We start from the raw sequence: 18,611 nt of genomic DNA on the forward strand, positions 1-18,611 counted from the left end.
GAAATGAGAAAAGTACATTTCCTAATCCTTTAGCTTTGCAAATTAATGTTCTGTTTTTAATCACAGTGCATTTTTCTCTCAGAACTTATGCTGCAGCCTTTTAAGTCAACTTCTGCATGCATTCTAAAAACTTTGATGTTGTTCTGTTCTTAAATATCTAAGCATTAAATATTTAAAGTATTGAATATGCTCTCATTTCTAACTTTTCTATTGCGCATTTTACATAGTTAAGAAGGCTGACATCATATTGAACTTACAGAAGCAGCCAAGTCTTCACTGTCCTCTTGCTTCATTTATTCCCCTGATGTTCTGATAGAAATATTAGTATTAGGAAAATGGCTACTCTCAGAAGTGAAGCAATGAAATCAGGTCAATTTCAATATTTCCACAATGGCTTTAAATATGCTGCAAAGAGCCTCAACTTGCTTTGATAAGAAGCATCTTATACTCAGAAATTTTCTGTAACTTTGATAAAATGGTAAAGACAATAATTTTGAGAAAACCACACAGTTACTTTAACCAATCAGATATAAAAAATAATGAAATGCAGGAGCACTGATAAAAAGGACTGGGATGGCAGGAAAGAATAATCAAAATTAACAAAATCCAGCAGCTTTGGCCAGAGGTTTAGATTAACCTAAAGGTAAAAACAAAGCACTATGAAAGAAAACATATCACAAGTTAATGTGATATCAAGCCATTAGAAATCAAGCCATTTTCATAATCAGATATCTCATTTCACGCTTTGCGTCATACGCTCCGTTCTCAGCACAAGACATGGGACAAGTATTGAAAAAGGTTCTTCTGTCATTGTCTGCAGATAAACTAACACTGATTTTAACTTTTTTTTTTTATAATGGACATGTAACACAAGAGATACTTAAAAAATATAATGGTTGATACATGCAGTTTAATAATTACACCTTAGGGCTAATTAAGAAAGACATTAAATCACATTTGATGTTACACAACAATACAAGAATGAAAAGAATAATAAACTCCAGAGACTCTGCCAAATCATGTCATAAGTAGTTGCTCCCTCATTCTAACTTTTTATGAAAATTCAACTAATGTGTAATATTCTCTTTTGTGTTAGAAAAAGAAAAAATCATTTAATGTCTAAGCAGAAAAAGTTTAACTTTTTTTAATACAAAAAACCAGAATGAAATAATATGTCTATATTGGAGGTTTACTTTAGTATATTGGAGGTTTACTTTAGTAACACATGCATCAATATTTATTAATAAAGAACACTGTGCTGAAAACTGCTGGCAACTACTCCGCACCCCAGAGCATCATAAACTTTGTTTCTTATCCCTGTGACTTTAATGTACTTTTATATTGGTATATTTTTGTGTGAATTTTCAACAAAAATAAAAGAGACTCCAGAGTTATTATCTCTTCCAATTCATAGCTCACACAAAAACTTTTCTATCATTTAGTTGATAAAGATTTTACTTACACAAACGGAGTCTTTTAATCCATCTAACTGAGAAATGCATTCACTTCTTAGAATACTCCAAGTCTGATATTTATACCAGGCATACTGCAGGTATGCTTTTACTTATGCATATCGCCCTCACTCTTAAGGGACACTTGCAAAGTGAGGAACTGACAGATCTTGATCCTGCTAAGGTCACAGGGACTTAGCTATATTATAGCTTTGCTTAATCCTCATTGGTTTTGCCTAGTGAGCACAAGGCTGTTTCCCTGACAACACAACAGCAGTTACCACAGTATCCAGAAACACATTTGATGTCCAGGTTTAAGGTGTATCCCACCTGAAAATATATTATTTATTGCTATTTTCTATGGTCATTGTGGGGAAAAAAATAAAAGCTGTGAAGATCTTCCAGACACTCTTACTTCTGTTAAACTTCTTACTATTACTTACTTCAAGGACATTCCCTAAGTAGGTTGAACACTTCTGAAACTCAGTTCTTGAATTAGTGAGTACATGGAGCAAAAGTCACAGTAAGAAGCCATGGAATGTAAGGGAATTACTGAATGTTTTATCTATCTATCTATCTATAGATACTATATATATCTATATATACTTGATAGGTATATATAGATATATAACTATATATATATAGGTATATATATATTTATACCTGTCAAGTGCAAAACACAACATGAGAGAAAGCAAAAATATACCACTACAAATTTTAAGAAAAGGGCAATAATTGCTAGCATAGAAAGGGAGGGAACACTTGGCGTCTAAAGTGAGAAGTCTGGGAACAAGTTTAAAGGTGGATATAGAAAGGAGATGGTGAGAAACTACACACTGCAGTAATATTTTATATAAATACATATGGACCATGGCTATGTTTTTCAGTTTGAGAAAAGGATTTTACAATAATTAAGGTAAAGTGTGAGCCAAGAGAAAACAAATGCATCAGATCTGTAGCTGAATATGGAAGCTGTGATTCTAGAAGTATTCTTCGGTGATTAATAGAAAAAAATCCCCACTGAGACAGCAAATCTAGCCAGATAATTTCTTGCACTTCACCAAAAGCATGCAGTACAACAACGCATAGAATAGATCCCATATAAAATCACTTCATTGTTTTAAATTTGTTCAAACAACACTGACAGGCTAAGTTTCTGGTGGTAGATTATTTACCTGACCATCTATCAACTAATTTAATATGAAAGCAAAATGCTTTTATTTTTCTTTTCTTGTGTGTGCACTGGCTAATGTTACAGAAATGCAGTATGGGATCATATGTGCCTAACTCAACTCACACCAGGTAAATTCAGAATTAATAAATGAAACTTTATATAAGTAATGCTCACTGACAGGTGTCTGAGTGATTTTAGCTGAGATGAAGTGAGACTGAAGGAAGGAAAGAAGCAGACAGTAGCTAGACCTCATGGTTAATTGAGGAATGTCCAAGTCTGAGTCAGGCATTGCAATGGACTTTCCAGTAAAAAACAATTAGAAGACAAGGATTTAATCAATTGACAAAACAGCAGTTTGTTTCTAAGCAACACAGGTCACCAAGAATACATCACTCCACTCATATAATTGTTTTCCTATTGAATATAGTTGTACATCAGCTTTTAATTTTCTTTTTCAAATACCTCAAGTGTACAAACTTACGTGACAAAAAAGATCAGGCTAGCACAACTACGAAGAAAATTTCCCATGACACTGACCTTCTATCTTGAGGAACAGTGGCTTAAAATGTGAAGAAAATTATTGTGGGTTTTGGGGAGTCTTTTTGGCATTGCTTAGTTAGTTTTGTTTTTAAACTCCCAAGAAACAATGATGAAGAGTTCAATCTGACTAGCCCACATTGGTCAATTTAGCCCTGGGAAGTTGTAAAAACTACGAATTCTACTGCTTTCAGAAAAAAAGTAGAATGTATAATTTAACTTATTTTCCTATGGACTACATACTAAATAAATAAATAAATACATACATTAAAAAAAAAGTAAACCCGACCCTTTGAAAGAATGCAGTAAGAACGACAATATCAATTTTCTTAAATGCTAAGATAGTACAGTGATCAGCAAGATGCAGCAGGTATAGCAGCATAACCACAGTTACTCAAATTAAGAGCATTTGTTGAATACCATTTGTTCTTTAGTCTCTTTGTGCTTCGTGTTTTTAAGCAAAATTGTGAAAAGCTATTTTGAATAAAATAATGCGTATACAAAATTGTGAGTAATTATTTGCTCATTTCAGTTCTGAGAAAGCTGCTATTTACACAGGTGACTGAACCACACAAAATGGTTGTAAAATATAATTAAATGAAACTAAGGGGCTTTTGGAAAATTACAGACTGTTTGAATTATTTTTAAAAAGAGTGTTCAGTCTATAAAGACTATGAGCAGCTTGCATTATCCATGCTCTGTGAAATCATTGTCATAAAATATTTTACACATTTTAAAATTAATGTTAATATACAACCAAACCATTAACTAGGCATTTTAAGCCCTAATGATGAAGTATTATGTAGGAGTTAGACTTTTATATGAAATACAACTGCATTTAGAAAGAAATCTAACGGTATTAGACAAAGTACTTACAGCAATCCCCCAGAGTTAATTCTTACAAAATTCTTTGAAACAGGTGACAGTTGCAAACACGGTTGTGCTGACATCATGTATTTTACGTCTGCACAAATGAAAAGAAAAGGACTATAGTTAGGAAAGGAAGCTAATTTTCACAACTACCTTAAAATGAAATTAATTACTTAATTTCCATAAGTACCTTTACAGCTGCAAAACACAGAAATAAAGAACTACAAATGCTTAAAAAAAGTATAATGACTGATGTGACAAATCTAAACCTAAATTTCTTTTAAAATAATTACTAATGAATAAACGATGAAGATTTCAAGTTCATTCCTTTTGGAGGAATACTGGGCAGGATAAAATCAAAGTTAAAACGATATAGGCCTTTCTGCAACAGAAGAAGGAATAAGAAATAGGAAAAGTGATCAAAAAAACCACAAGCACACTCAAGGTTGGTTCATGACTAAAACCAAGATTCTCACATGTTAGTTCATGCTCACATCCACTCTAGAGGAGTATATGCTCACACCTACTCCCCGAGTTCCTACAACAGTCACGTAACAATGAAGATAGAAATAATGTTAAAATATATTTGTACAATATCACATTAAAATATCATATAAAATATCATGTTAAAATATATTTCAAACAACCAAAGTTACATTAAAAACCAAGTTCCAAATAACATACTGACCACAATTGATACTTTATTACAGTGAATGGCTTTCCTAGCACATATGGAAGTAACATCTCTCTTGTCAGTTAACTGAGAATCATTAGAGCTATGAACACTTCCTTCACATGCAGGTTACTCAGGATTCAAAATCCTCACTTCTTAAACAACTTATTTATTGCCTCTTTTTTTGCAGAGGGGGTTTCACTAATCTAGGTAGCCAAGAAATTCCTCTAAAAAATTCTATTATCAATTTCCTTAACTTACTATGCTTGTATGTTAATCATACTGTAACACAGATCAGTTGAAAGATTGTATTTGTGAGATAGATTTGGTGCTATTACTGTGTTAACATGGATACTGAACTGAAACTTGTCAGACTTTTCTCATTCATATAGAGAAATAAGTGTTTCTTTTCTTCTAAGAATTCTGATATCTCCCCATATTCTCTGTAATTTATATATCAGAAGCTGTTGATTTCTTTCCTATGACATCTCTTCTTTTCCTGGATCCACTAGTGATTAGATCCTTCCAGACCATTGGGATTTAAGCACTGAAACATGAATTTGACAACTCCAAAAGGACGAAATTATTTAAATGACGCAACACGATTACTGAAATTCAGCCAACAAGAACATTTACTTTCGTTCTAAATGCTCAAAATATTGCAAAAGGACAAACTAACAATGCAAAGAAAGTAACAATACCAGTCACACATACTTCAAGGTTAGGTCAGCTGGAATAATATGTCAAAGTATTACAAGTCTATTTAATTTTTAGCTGACAAAGTAATGAAGTAAGGTTTCAATTGATTTTTTTTTTTTACAAAACATCTTTTATGGCTTTTACCACTTATTGTATCTATTAAATTAAAATAAATTTTAAAATTAAATTTTCACCATGACTGTTAAAGAATTTAATCAAAACAAAGCATTATTAAACATGCAGAAATTAATATGTTTTCATTATCTACAAAGGAAAAAAAAGAGACAAAATGGTTAAATAACTTACATCATGTTGCACAGCTGGGGGCCTGAGCAGAAGGATGTTTCACACTTCTTTTTTCAAAATCTCTATGTATTCTTTCAGGCTCCTTTTCCTGAAAGGAAAGTAAAGCACAGGTTAAAAAGGGACCACTAGACACAGACACTAAAATCACACATAAAATTTTCAATTTCCTAAAAACTGTTGGAGCTTTCAGCATTAGAGGATGTAATCTTTAATGTTATGATGACAGATTTTTCTTTTTGTCATACTTAACGATGCCTTTTCAAGTGTACTCAGGTAATTATTGGAAGTAATAGCAAACTGAAACAACCCAAATTGCCAACATCTCCATGTCTGTCATACAAGTTTTCAATCACTGCAGTTCCAATTTCTATTTTTCTATCATAATTACTGCTCATTGCAGCAACTACTTTAAGACATGCAAGAAATCTGCACTAATCTTAACAGTTTTACAGTAGTAATTAATGTTTAACTACCTGCTTGTCTATATATTTTTTGTTTATACTTTTCCTATGAGAGAATATTTTTTGGATTGCAGAGCTGGAAAGGCATGGCAATGCTTTGCCCCTTTTCAACAAAGGAATAAAGTTGATTTTGTGGTCAGCACATTGTACAAGGAAGCATGGACAAATTTTTGACCTCACCTTTCCCCCAGTACAGTAAGCCTTATAAAATCAGTTTTGCTTTAAAATCAGTCCTAGCAGAATCTCAAATGCTTCATCAAAGGTATATGCCATTTAGAACTTTCAAAATTTCATCATCTTTCTAGATGCACATGGAGAAATATAATCTACAAAGAGTCTTACACAATCTGTAAAATGTATGTAAAGACCAAGTGATTGTCTCTGGTTGATAAAATTAATCATTTCACACTAAAAACTCAGTATTGGCAACTGATTAAAACAACTATCTAAGACTTTGTAGACTTAATTTCTCTAATTGTATTAAGAAAGCTGCTAAATTTTTACAAATTTTAAATGGCATATTCTACTGCTGAAGAGTTTGAGAGTCTTCTAGAGTTGTTTATAAAACAAAATATTGTTTATACAAGGACATATTTCAACACAGTACAACAAATTCAGTACATTTTCATATTAAAAGAAAGTTTAAAGAGTATTAACCATATTGTATCTTTTTTCACTTTCAGAATCAAATAACACAATGAACTCCATGCCAGGAATTTTATACTTATAGCAGTTTCAGTGCTGTTAACTTGAAAACAAAATAGGTTATATTGAGATTAATAATCATCCAGTAGTCAGTGTCTGGACAGTCCAGAAATGTAGTGTTCAATGATCTGAAATTATTTATGACCTCCTAATGAAATATAAAATGAACAACTTAAGAAAAAACCCAAAACAACCAACCCACAAACAGTTTTTTCCATTTTGCTGGCTGTGTATCAACTGATTTTTTGCAATCTTGATGTTCTTTCTGTCTGTAAATAGTGACAGAATCAGAAAGACTTGAGCTAATATATATACCAACAATGTATTTGTTTCCTAGGTCAGTCATCTGAACGTTAGTAGAGAAGTCATCCCTTCCTAAGCAGAGGGACAAATATATTTACAACTGGTCACCAGCCATCTCATCTGTAAGATGCTGGCTGTGTCTAAAGGCAAGACACACGAGCATACGAGTTAGTAAAAAATAAAAGATTCTCAGCTGAGGAAAAAAATTGAATTTTAGTGATAGGTAAAAAACTCATGCTACATGCACAAGTTAATCACAAGAACTATCACAAGGAAATACAGTATTTTCAAGTTTCTTTGCCTATGCTATTCTATTTCAATCTCCAGAACACTACAAATATGTCTCCTGTATTCCTTTATGTTATCACACTTCAGTTATTGTTGCCTACTCCTTTCACTCTGACTAGCAAGCTACATTCTTCCAACTTCTGTCACTACTGCCACCCCCTCAAACGAAGTTACTCTCTATCATCCACTGTCTTCCTTTTTTCTTGTCCCCTGAATTACTTCCAATCCTATATCCTCATTCACTCCATTCTCAAACTCATCATTTCAGTTGCATGGAACCTGTTTCTGAGACAGAAATGCTATAGTTGTCATGGAAAGTAGCTTAACTTCAACTTTTTTAGTATGAAGCAGCAGATACCTCCTGCCTCATATATTAGCTTTTTTGCATATACTATATTCTTGCAGTACAGGTCCTTTTCATATTATTTCTTCTTTATTTAACAGTAAGAAGAGGTTCAGTTTTCAGCAGACCTGAATTTTGCAAAGGTTTGTAGCAAAGTCCAACTCAACAAAACTGCACTTCCAGAAGAGGTGGCTTCCCTTTCATGAGGATATTTTACTTGAATTAGCACTCACTATCTTGCAGAAGATACACTAATGGAAAAACCCAAAGAAGGAAAAAATGAGCAAGCTGCTCTTTAGATGTCTTCCTGTGAAAGTGCAAAAAAAAGCATATTTGTCATCCCTGGATGGCACAAAAAAAGTATTTCATAATTTATCATATCAGCTGCCTAAAACATACCTTGGGATTTCTATTCCCTGGGGAAAGAAAATTTTGATTCAATTTGCTTCAAGACTGATCACATTAGTTAAGCCATGTCATTATGATGGCTAAGAGCCAAATTTCTGTCCCATTGCACTTGGAAATGTAATGATGATGCATCTGCTGTGTAATTTGCCCTCAAACTGTTTATCTATTGTGATAATTATGAATGCAAATAATATTATCTGCAAAGACAGAGATGCATAGTTTTCTCACTGCATAGTTTTTCTCAAAGATTGGAAAAGATCACTTAATGGCCAACAAATAATTAAAGACTGTATGATTACATGTACAAAACTTTTTACATGTACAAAACTCTGCCCAGTCCAGAAAACTTCTGTTGCATATTTTGAATGGCAGGTTAACAGAGATGAGGAAAAGGAGAAGCTGGTTTTTTTCACAAAAAAATCTATAATTAAATGCAATTGAGGATTTAAACTAACATGAATTATTTCTAACATTAACTACCACAAAGCCCTAGCCCACTGATGTCTGAAGAGCAACTGGCATTATCTAGAGATCACTACTGATGTGATTAACATATCAATAAATAGTTCTAGTATTGCTAGAGAGGATTAGTTATATGATACAATTGCTTCATGTTCCTGTTTTGGTTCTGTTGTTACTCCAAGAAGACTTAAATAAAATGAAAATAAAAAGATTAATTTAGAAAAAAGCTACGGTTATAGAAAGTAAACCTCATGTGTAATATAAAAAGTGCATCATATATACCAAAATCACTGTTGATTTTACGAACACCTCTTCAGCTTTCAATGTTCACAAAATAACTCTTCCTGAGTAGATCCAGTTCATAGCAATCATACTCCAAAAATGCTCCTCAGTATTAAGAGGAAGCTGCCTAGGACATAGTCCACTCATACATTGATACATCTCTTCAAAATCAAGACCAAATACTTCATGGATTGAGATTTGTCATCATTATGTTATCCAATTTGGTTTTGACTCCAGAATTGTAAACATTTCTTCAGATTCCAAGAACAAATTCTGACTCATCACATATGGGGGACAGTCTGAGGTACAGCATCAAAACTCCTCTTACCAGCATACACTTTATTGGTACACACCCAGACCTGGCTACCTGGCTTTTTTACCAGCTCAAAAACAAGTCAGTCTTAATCCTGACCACAGTTTGCACTTTAACTCACCTTATGAGCAGCCAAGTGTTCTATTAATAAAACATTACTTAAAGCCATTTAGACGTGACTGTTAGAATATAAAATCAGCATCTACTTTGTTCATGCAAACAAAGAGCAAAGGAAGTCAATGGAAATACATTTGTACTGCCTTATAATTCTGTATCCAATTATTTATCTAATAATTCTGGGACTGCATGGCTGTGTTTGCTTGATAGGAATATTAATTCCAGTGATTGGAGAGACTGTGCAAGGAGGGCAGGAAATATATTTTGCTTAATGTTTAGCACATACTACTTCTGCTTTTCGTGTTCCTCAGAGGCTAACTTAGTAGTCTTACAGGTAGATGATTCCTTATTAATTTAGAAATATAATCACTTTTTATAGCTGTGCCTGCATCAATTTTTCTCTTGATTTAAAAATCATGTACCTCAGTCAGGAAGAAATAATTAACAGACAGTCCATCATCTCTTAGGGCAGGTTACTCTCCTCACACACAGTTAAATTGCACAGTACCAAGTCATTCTTGTACCAGTTTAACAACTTAAAATATTTCAAAGACAGAATAAGCCATTATTTCTTTCTCAATATCAATATAGTATTATTTTTTAAAAACTGTCAACAAATTTGAAAATAAGAGGATTCTTATGCCAGTTCAAAATTAATTTTCCCTTTCCAATATTATTGTTCCTTCCTCTTTTGACAGTGACTACTGTTAAAGTTAAGACAAAGATTTTCTCTCAGGGCCAAGAAGAGTAATTGCAAGTTGCATATCATTCCTATTTTCATTTTTCAAAATGTATCTTTTAAAATATGTCTTATGCAGTAAGCAAAAAACATTGAGTAAGTGTGGTGGTGCATTCCCTCTGGCTGCACTGGGATCTCAGAAATGCTCATTAGGCCTCAGCCTTGACAAACAGCACCTGGACTAAACCCTTGAGCTTATTAAAAATATTGTCTGCTCCCAAGAACTTGTGCTGTGTAGCACAAACCACTTTGGAAACTTACATTTCTCATCTGAATAACAACTCCAGTGGAACAACACTTTTGTAACTGAAGTTACTACCTGAATTGTGGCCAAGATTGAAGATTATTATGACTTAAGCCAATTCTTTTATGACTCTAGAAACAGTGGTCCCAAGCAGAGCAGTCCTTTCAGAAGGAATTTCTTCTCAGAACAGATTGTTAGACTGGAATTCATTGGAATTAACTGTCCAGGGAGTTTGTGGAGTCACCATCTCTGAAGGTGTTAAAGAAACAACCCAATGCGGCACTAAGTGCCATGGTCTAGCAATAAGGAGGCCACCAGTCAGAGGCTGAAGGTGATGATCTTAGAGGTCTTTTACAACCTCATAAATAATTCTGAACTCTTCTGGCCTGCAGTGGTCTGTGATCAGCAAATTCCTCTGAGTGGGGCACCTCTCAGGAAGTCCTCTACTTGGACTTGTCATTGTACAGTGAACAATGACAATGGACCCTGCGCTGATAACCCCGCTCCTTGAGGCTCAGCCTGTTGAGAAGATGCAAAAGCATCCAATGTGAGTATTTCCCTGACCTTGAGGGAAATTTTTCACAAGTGACTGCCTACCTTGTACATACACCTTCAGTCTGCATGTGTGCAAGTGTGAATAAGCTAATGTACTATGAATGTTGCTCTCTTAGATTGTTAAGTAATTTAGGTTTCTAAGGAAGCTAGGCCTGAGGTGAATTACTGTTGTGCTTACAGTAAATTATATAGAATCTTTTGATAGATTATTTAAATATCAATTAAATGTGCTATTAAGTTTAAATGCTGTTAAAACATTTAGGCCTAAATCATTGGTCAAGTCTGGGCCAAATGGTCTAGTCCGAATTTTGTGACCCTGCAGCACTGTCTCTCTTACTCATTTTTATCATTAACCCTTTCCTGTTCTTGCCCTTTTTCCATCTCCAGCCGACACATAGATAATTTTTGGCTGGTTTTAGTTTTAGGTAGATTTATTTTAGGTTCTAGTCCAATTTCTCCTGTTTGTGCTTTAACCATTGAATAAGTAGAATGAACCTTGCTGATGAGCTTGGTTGCACTGTCACTTAAATATTAAACCTGCCTTGGCCACCACCTTTGCTGGTAATTCTTTGAGAGACCTAAAATAACCATTTGCAACAGTAAACTGGTAATGGTATTTTTTCACAACTCTAACCTATAGATTTATAATGAGACAGCTTAACATAAAAAGTATGTATATACATACTATGTATGTATATGCATAAGTTACATATGCTTACATAGACATAGATACATATACAGATAAAAATAGATATATTCACTAAAATTTATTCTGAAATATTGAAAACATTTACACATATGATCTATCACTGTTAAAAAAAATTCCTACCATAATGCACATATGCATCTGCCTTTATAATCACATCTGCTTCCAAAATTTATTGGCATGTGTGCAAAAAATCCCATATTCTTGAAAAAAACCAGGGAGTTAATGAACTTTCCATTAGAGAAAAGGAAACAAAAAGCAACCAAGAAAAAACATACCAAAAACATGTAAAACCATGTCTATTCACAATAATATTTAATTTAGTATTTCATAAACATTCAAAGGAAATTTAGAAGGTAAGGTATATCCAAAGAGTAATTTAACAGCAAAAGCATAGGTAAAATTTTTAAGACTGTGTAAGGTAAAAATATTCTTTCAGAATGACCAAAATGGGATCAAAGTGAGAGATAGACAATATGCAAAAAGTGACAGGAGAGCATTAGACTGATCATTCTTTTATACTTCTTTTATGAAAACATCTTCCAGTTTAACTTGAAATTAAAGAAAAAGATGGTAATACCATATCCACTTCCAATGAAGTAAAACAATTCAGGTGCAGGGGGTTGAAACTGGATGGTCTTTAATGTCCCTTCCACCCCAAACCATTCTATGGTGCTATAAAATTGTAACAAACATATTAAACTTAAGACCAATGAAAAGGCTTCAGGGCAAAATCACCAAAGCAGCATGTCTTAGGCAACAACAAATATATGGTCTCTGTCTGCTACAAATGCTAGTTTAAGACATGATTTCAGAGATTGGCCCTCAGTTAAAAAACAGGCTAGACTCTATTTTTGTAGAGACAATAAAACAAATGGATAGCTCAGTATCCAACTGTACATAGCACACTGAGAATTAGTCCCAAGTTACATCAACTAATGAGCTGCTACCAAATAACACATGCTAAAAGTCAAATGCTAAACTAAGAAAAACCAGCAAATTAGAAAATATGGCTTAACCTTCACCTCACACATGTTCCCAGGCATCAGCATCTTCTGTATTTAACTCCTATCATAAATGGATTTCTGAGTCATGGCAATGGAATAAACAGTAATTACTAGCAATAACTATAAATTACAACATATAATTTTCTACTTCATTTAAACACATAATCTGCCTATACAAGCAACAAAAGGACCACACCTGTCACAAATGAGATCCAGCATATTGATCATAATGTCAAGTCAAACTGGTTCCTAGTGATTTAGCTGCTGTCATTTTGTTGCAAGGACTACTGTTTTGTGTCACAGCATTTGATTTTATTTTCTTTAAAAAAACAGCCTGAAATGGATTAAATAATGAACAAACTCCCAAATTTGGGGGGGGGGGGAAGCCCCATAATCTAAAAAGACAGAATTTCATATTATACCAAATTTAAAATTGTAAATAAAAAAAATCTAAGTTGTATAAGAACAGAAATAAAACCGTTCACATATATGAAAAAAATTTCCCAAGTTTACAACTTGACTGAAAGCAAATCTTCACACTCACTGTTACAGTACTGCAGCCAATATATCAGAAGAAAACAGAAATGCTTTTAAGCAGATTACATTGTTTCTCAACAAGCAACTACTACATATCTGCTCTGCTCAGAAGCTGTAACAATATAAACAGGTATATTACTGGAGTATGAAAACAAGGTCACTTTAAGCCTCTAAGTCTGTGTGACTGGGATATGGCAAATATGGTCATTTTCCCATTAAAATAATTAATCATTAAATCACTTCTTAAAATTTTTACATGTTAAGGACTGAGTAAGGAAATATATCAGTGTTCTCTAGCTAAACAAATAGAACTCACTTCCTTTAATTCTTTATTGCCTCTCAAAACACTTTATTTTTCATTGCTTATGAATGGAGTCTGAAATGCAGTCAGAAGCTTGTGCTTCATCTATTTTATTATTTTACTGATTTTTTTTCTCCCCACAGCTTCATACCTAAGATTCTAAAAAAAAAGGTGATTTTTTTTTCCCCAAAGAAAATTAATCAGAGCCTCTTGCTCCAGTTTGTTCACATTCAGGGTTACTAGTCCTTGCTGACCTGCTCTGGGAAAGTGGCATTCCTGTTCTGTGAGGCACGTCCTATCCAGAAAAGCTGCTTTAATGAGAATTACTTCACTAACGGTTGTGTAATCGCTATCCTGAACTTGATTATTAATGATTTTATCTTACTGCTTTACATACTTGCTGGCTTGAAGGTGGTGAAACGTTTCCAAGCTTTCGATGTGCCAGCAATAAAAAAATATATGTGTTTCATATTACATAATGAAAATGCTTATCATACCTTGGTAGTTTTTGAGAACACTGTGATAAATCCAAGTCTATTAAGCAGTTTGCTAGCAGATTTCTGTTTATCTTAACAAAATTGTAACAGTGATATACCTGCATTTTTAAGCTGTCAGTAATGACAATATTTCATCAAATCAAAAGTATGGCATTTTAGGATCTTAGGCTTAACTTCTTTGATGTTAATAATTAAAGTAATATGTAATATTTAACCAAGTTAAATATTACACATAACTTTTTTGTTGTAAATATTTTTTTTTGGCTGCTGTAGATCAGCAGATTGTTAAAGAGCTGGTGATAGGATTTGCTAGACTCTATAATTATAGGGCAGAATTATTTCTCCTAAACTCACACATTGCCTTCTTCCTTTTGTGGAGGTATCCCATACATTTAGATTTGGACTCCTACTTACATTGCCTGATGTAAAATTCATACTTCATAGAATCATCAGGGTTGGAAGAGATCTTCAAGATCATCCAGTCCAACTGTCAACAGAGCACCACCATTTTCACCCCAAGTGCCATATCCAGGCACCTGTAATACAAACCCTTTGTGGAAAATCTAACTAGTTTTACAGACTGATTAACATATGTAAGAATTTTTGGTCTTCTAGTATTTCTGAAATATGAAATAGACATGAAGAGAAATGGAATCTCAACTGAGTAAAGCAGAAAAAAGTCCTCTCTTCAGTGAGGAAATAGACAATTTAGAAAGAGGAGGGATAGCAGAAAGAAATGTGAAGGACAATAAGCAGGTCTTGCATAAGAGAAAACAAAAGCTGGTAGAAATTAAGCTAGTATGCTTTCTGAGTAAGCTCACAGGAACAGTGGTCAGTAAAAATTATAGTAGTATCAGTTGAGTAAGGGGGAGGAAGACAGGATCATTACAAAAAGCAGAGGCTGGAGAAATAATAATAAGATTCAGCTAGGGTCTGAAATAGAACTAATGGAAGAATAACAGTCTTATACTATTTTTTGTGTTTAGTAGTTTTGCTCTTTCACACCACAGGGTTTGAATTAATACTCTATTTATTTCTGAAATACTATTCCAGAGAACTACAATTACAGCTTTAAAAATGTAAAAAGACTGTGTGGAATATACACTACACCTGATTATCTAAAACACAAGGATGAATAAGGCTTGTAAAAAGAATAATATGGCATAGTATCTAGAGCTGTCTTAAGAACTTCTTGACTCATACAAGGACAATGCATACAAAATAATAAGTTAAATAATTTACATTTTTGTTCTCTCCCTCTCTCTCCATTTTCTCTTTTAATGCTTTATGCTTCAACTTTGAAAACAAGCTTAGAAACTGAGACAATTCTTTCAACTCCATGGAAATAGTCCAGAGTCTAAATGGTGACAAGACACCAGCCAGATAGGGTCAGCATCATACTGATGAAGAGAACAACTGTAAGTTTCTCATCAGGGTAATTGGGAAGCAGTGTCTTATGACAGGATTAACTTTTTCAAAACTAAAATATGGATCACCATTACAAGTTAGCATAAATTTCTAAACGGCATGCTTAAAGGTCATGGCCACTACCCCTTAGCCCAGACTGTTAAAAAGTAAGTGAACAAGTGAACTCTCAACAGATTAAGAGAATCCTGTCAGAATTTTTCCTAAGCATCATCATTCATCTTAGGTCTCTATAATATGTATTTTACTGATTATGACTGGATTTGGATTAAAACCAGAATTTAAAACCTCAAAATTACAACCAAAGTTAAAACCTCAACTTTAAACTATTTTCTCCCTCAAGTAACAGAAGTATCTCCAAATATCTCTTGCTAAACCAAACTGTAATTACAATTAACTAACTACTTATACAGATTTGACACCTCCATTATTTAGTAATTGCATCATTTATATATATTCTTCCATTTTTGTCCTGAATTTCCAGTAGTTCACCTTGCAAAACACGTGGTTTTTTCCACATTACAATTAAAATTCCACATTACAATTTATGGCATCATCATGGCTGAACCACACCTGCATACTTTGAACAATCTAAGGGATCCTGAAAACAAATTATCAATAAAATCTTTTTCACTGATGAGGATATGTTCATTGTAGAGAAAACAAATGCTATAAAGTGAATGGGAAAAGAGGAACCATTTTAAAAAGTTTCTGTTGTATAATTCAAACAGAGTATAATAAATTACAAGGCTCAACAAAACAAGAAGCTACAATTACTGAAAAATTATGCTCTCTGTTCTACATGCTGACATGTTATACACAGGATGGAAATACTCACTTTAATCTTACAAAAAGGCTGGAAGTAGTAGCTCACAAAAACAGAAGTGAAGGGGACGAGAAACAAATTAACTAAGTGTCAAAAACTCTCATGAGGAAAGCAACATTACTTCCTCTATTTCAAGAGAAGTAAGCTAGAGATATTTAATAAAAATGTTATTCTCTTCCTTTTGCACAAACAAATCCAAATAATACCTATCACTGGACAACGGAAAAAAAGATAATAGAATACTTAAGTTAGAAGTGACCCAGAAAATGTTTAAAGAAGTTATATCTCTGTAGTTACTTAAATGCCAACAATGTCATGTTGAAAGAAAAACATGATTAAAACCATGAGTCACATATAAAATTCAGGGGGGAAAAATAATTATTTAATTTTCTATTGTAATAAGTAACTTTGTGGGAAAGAAACTACTGCATCAGTAAGAAAGTTACTGCCATTTTTTTGTTTATTTAAAATTTGAAATACTGAACATTGTGTTTGCAAAAGATCTTTCAAAATCACTGTGTTTTTAAAAAATTAGTTAAAAGCATATGCACCCATATACAATCTATGCCTAATTTTTGTTAGGAATCTTCATTTATTTGTATTTTAGTTATATTTGATATTCTATATCTATTTCTTCTTTTACCATGGAATCAAACTGTTAAAAACACTCATTAAAAAGGATTGTTGAACAGAGGTTCCCTAGGCAGCTAATTACAAGCAGCAGCTGTGTAACTCCATTAACAAAATTATGTGCATCTTAGGTTCCATGTCTCATTATGCAGCATAATATTAAATTTTATTTACATAACCTATATACAATATAATTTGATGCGGTATCAGCTGTAAAATCTCTCAGATACACTTATTTCTTGTTTCAAAATCAGAAGTGTTTTTTTGTGCTTTACCTGACCCATTTAATCAACATCAGGCATTAATTCATTAAAAAAAATTCAAATCAAAGCACAAAATTTAATTGATTTAAAATAAATTTAGTTGCACTTGCCTTTTATAGCTTTGCACCTTTTCTTATTCCAAATACAATGATAAAGAAATATATGCTCATAGAAAACAAAAATGTACATCTAAATCTTGGAAAGATACCTTTCTCAAAGTGGAGGACCAGGGCTATTCTGTTCCAGTAGAGTCTTCTGATTTGTGCAGCATGTATTGGTCAGGTATCTGCAGCAGGTATCAGCTTCAATGAAAGAAATTTATGCTGCTATCCAATGGTAAACTGACCAAAAGACAGATTAAATTGACTTCACTTACATATCTTCTTAATCATTATGCAAGAGAATTCTCGCCACAGAAAATATTAAAAAAAATTAAAATTGAAAAGAAAGAAGAATTTATTAAATTTTTATGAATAGCAGGAATTCTACTCAAGGCTGTAGTAAATTTTCAAATCTTCCACTGAACAGAATTACAAAGAAACAAGAAATGCTATTAGAAACTTGTTAGTGTTTGTATAAGAAAACATCTAATACCAGTAGGTATCCACTATTGTAACTGCAGTTGAAAAAGCTGTCTTGAATAGAGCAGCCTGAGCATCTGTATCTGTTACTGCCAAAGAGAAGCAAAAGTATGGTAAGAGGTATAAAAATACAAAGGGCAGAATGAGCTTTGATTTCAGTAACTACCACTGAAAAGAACAAAGAGTCACCTCTTTACAGACAATGAAGATGGATCTACCTGAGTATATGCCCAGATTAAGCATACTTCAAATTCAGTAAGGTTTCCAGAAGAGGCAGGAAGAAAAGAGTGCATTCCAACTATTGTTAATGATTCATTCTGATAAATGCTGCTCCTCTGCTGCTGAAAAAGAACTTGTAATTGATATAATTTCTTTGGGAGCACTCATTCTGCATAAAAGGATAAACACACTGAGAATTAGCTGATCCTAATGTAAAAAAATAGCTTCTAAACCCAAGGGCAAAACAAGATGTGCTAGACTTTGAATATAAACTGTGTACAATGAGTTAGAACTTAGAGCATATGTCTGGAATAAGGCAAACCTACATATGAACATGGGCATAATTATGGAAATTTGAAGGTAGGTGATCAATGGTTTTCCAAGGTATTTAGCAAACTGATTACTCTTTCCAGTCATAAGGTTTTTAATGCTGGTGTATTCACCAACTGCTTTTGTGTATGCTTGACAGCCCAACCATTATTTTCTTTAGTCTTCATTTCAAATCTCATTCATACAACATTTCTCTGGGATGAAGCAGGACATCTATCATCCCTCAGGGGAAGGAATTTCAAAACTGTCATCTGCAAAGACACTGTTCCGTCCAGATGGCAGGTGCCAAACACCCATTTTCAAATTAAAGAGCTTACAAAGTACATCCAGGAAAAGGCACTGAAGGGGCTTGGGGCCTC

At 33.3% G+C, this 18,611-nt stretch overlaps 1 protein-coding gene across 3 annotated transcripts in view; it reads right to left on the minus strand.

The window, feature by feature from the left end:
* Window positions 1-18,611, minus strand: part of PRLR (prolactin receptor) — a 149,383-nt gene that overhangs the window by 123,141 nt on the left and 7,631 nt on the right. For all 3 annotated transcript variants that reach the window (XM_064735640.1, XM_064735636.1, XM_064735635.1), the window contains exons 3-4: window positions 5,711-5,798; window positions 4,039-4,126 (exon numbers count right to left, since the gene is read on the minus strand). The gene's annotated coding sequence lies outside the window, so the exon portion shown is untranslated. The remainder of the gene's footprint in view (window positions 1-4,038; window positions 4,127-5,710; window positions 5,799-18,611) is intronic.

The sequence above is a fragment of the Zonotrichia leucophrys genome, chromosome Z (genome assembly GCF_028769735.1).
Source record: "Zonotrichia leucophrys gambelii isolate GWCS_2022_RI chromosome Z, RI_Zleu_2.0, whole genome shotgun sequence".
Lineage (NCBI taxonomy): Eukaryota > Metazoa > Chordata > Aves > Passeriformes > Passerellidae > Zonotrichia > Zonotrichia leucophrys.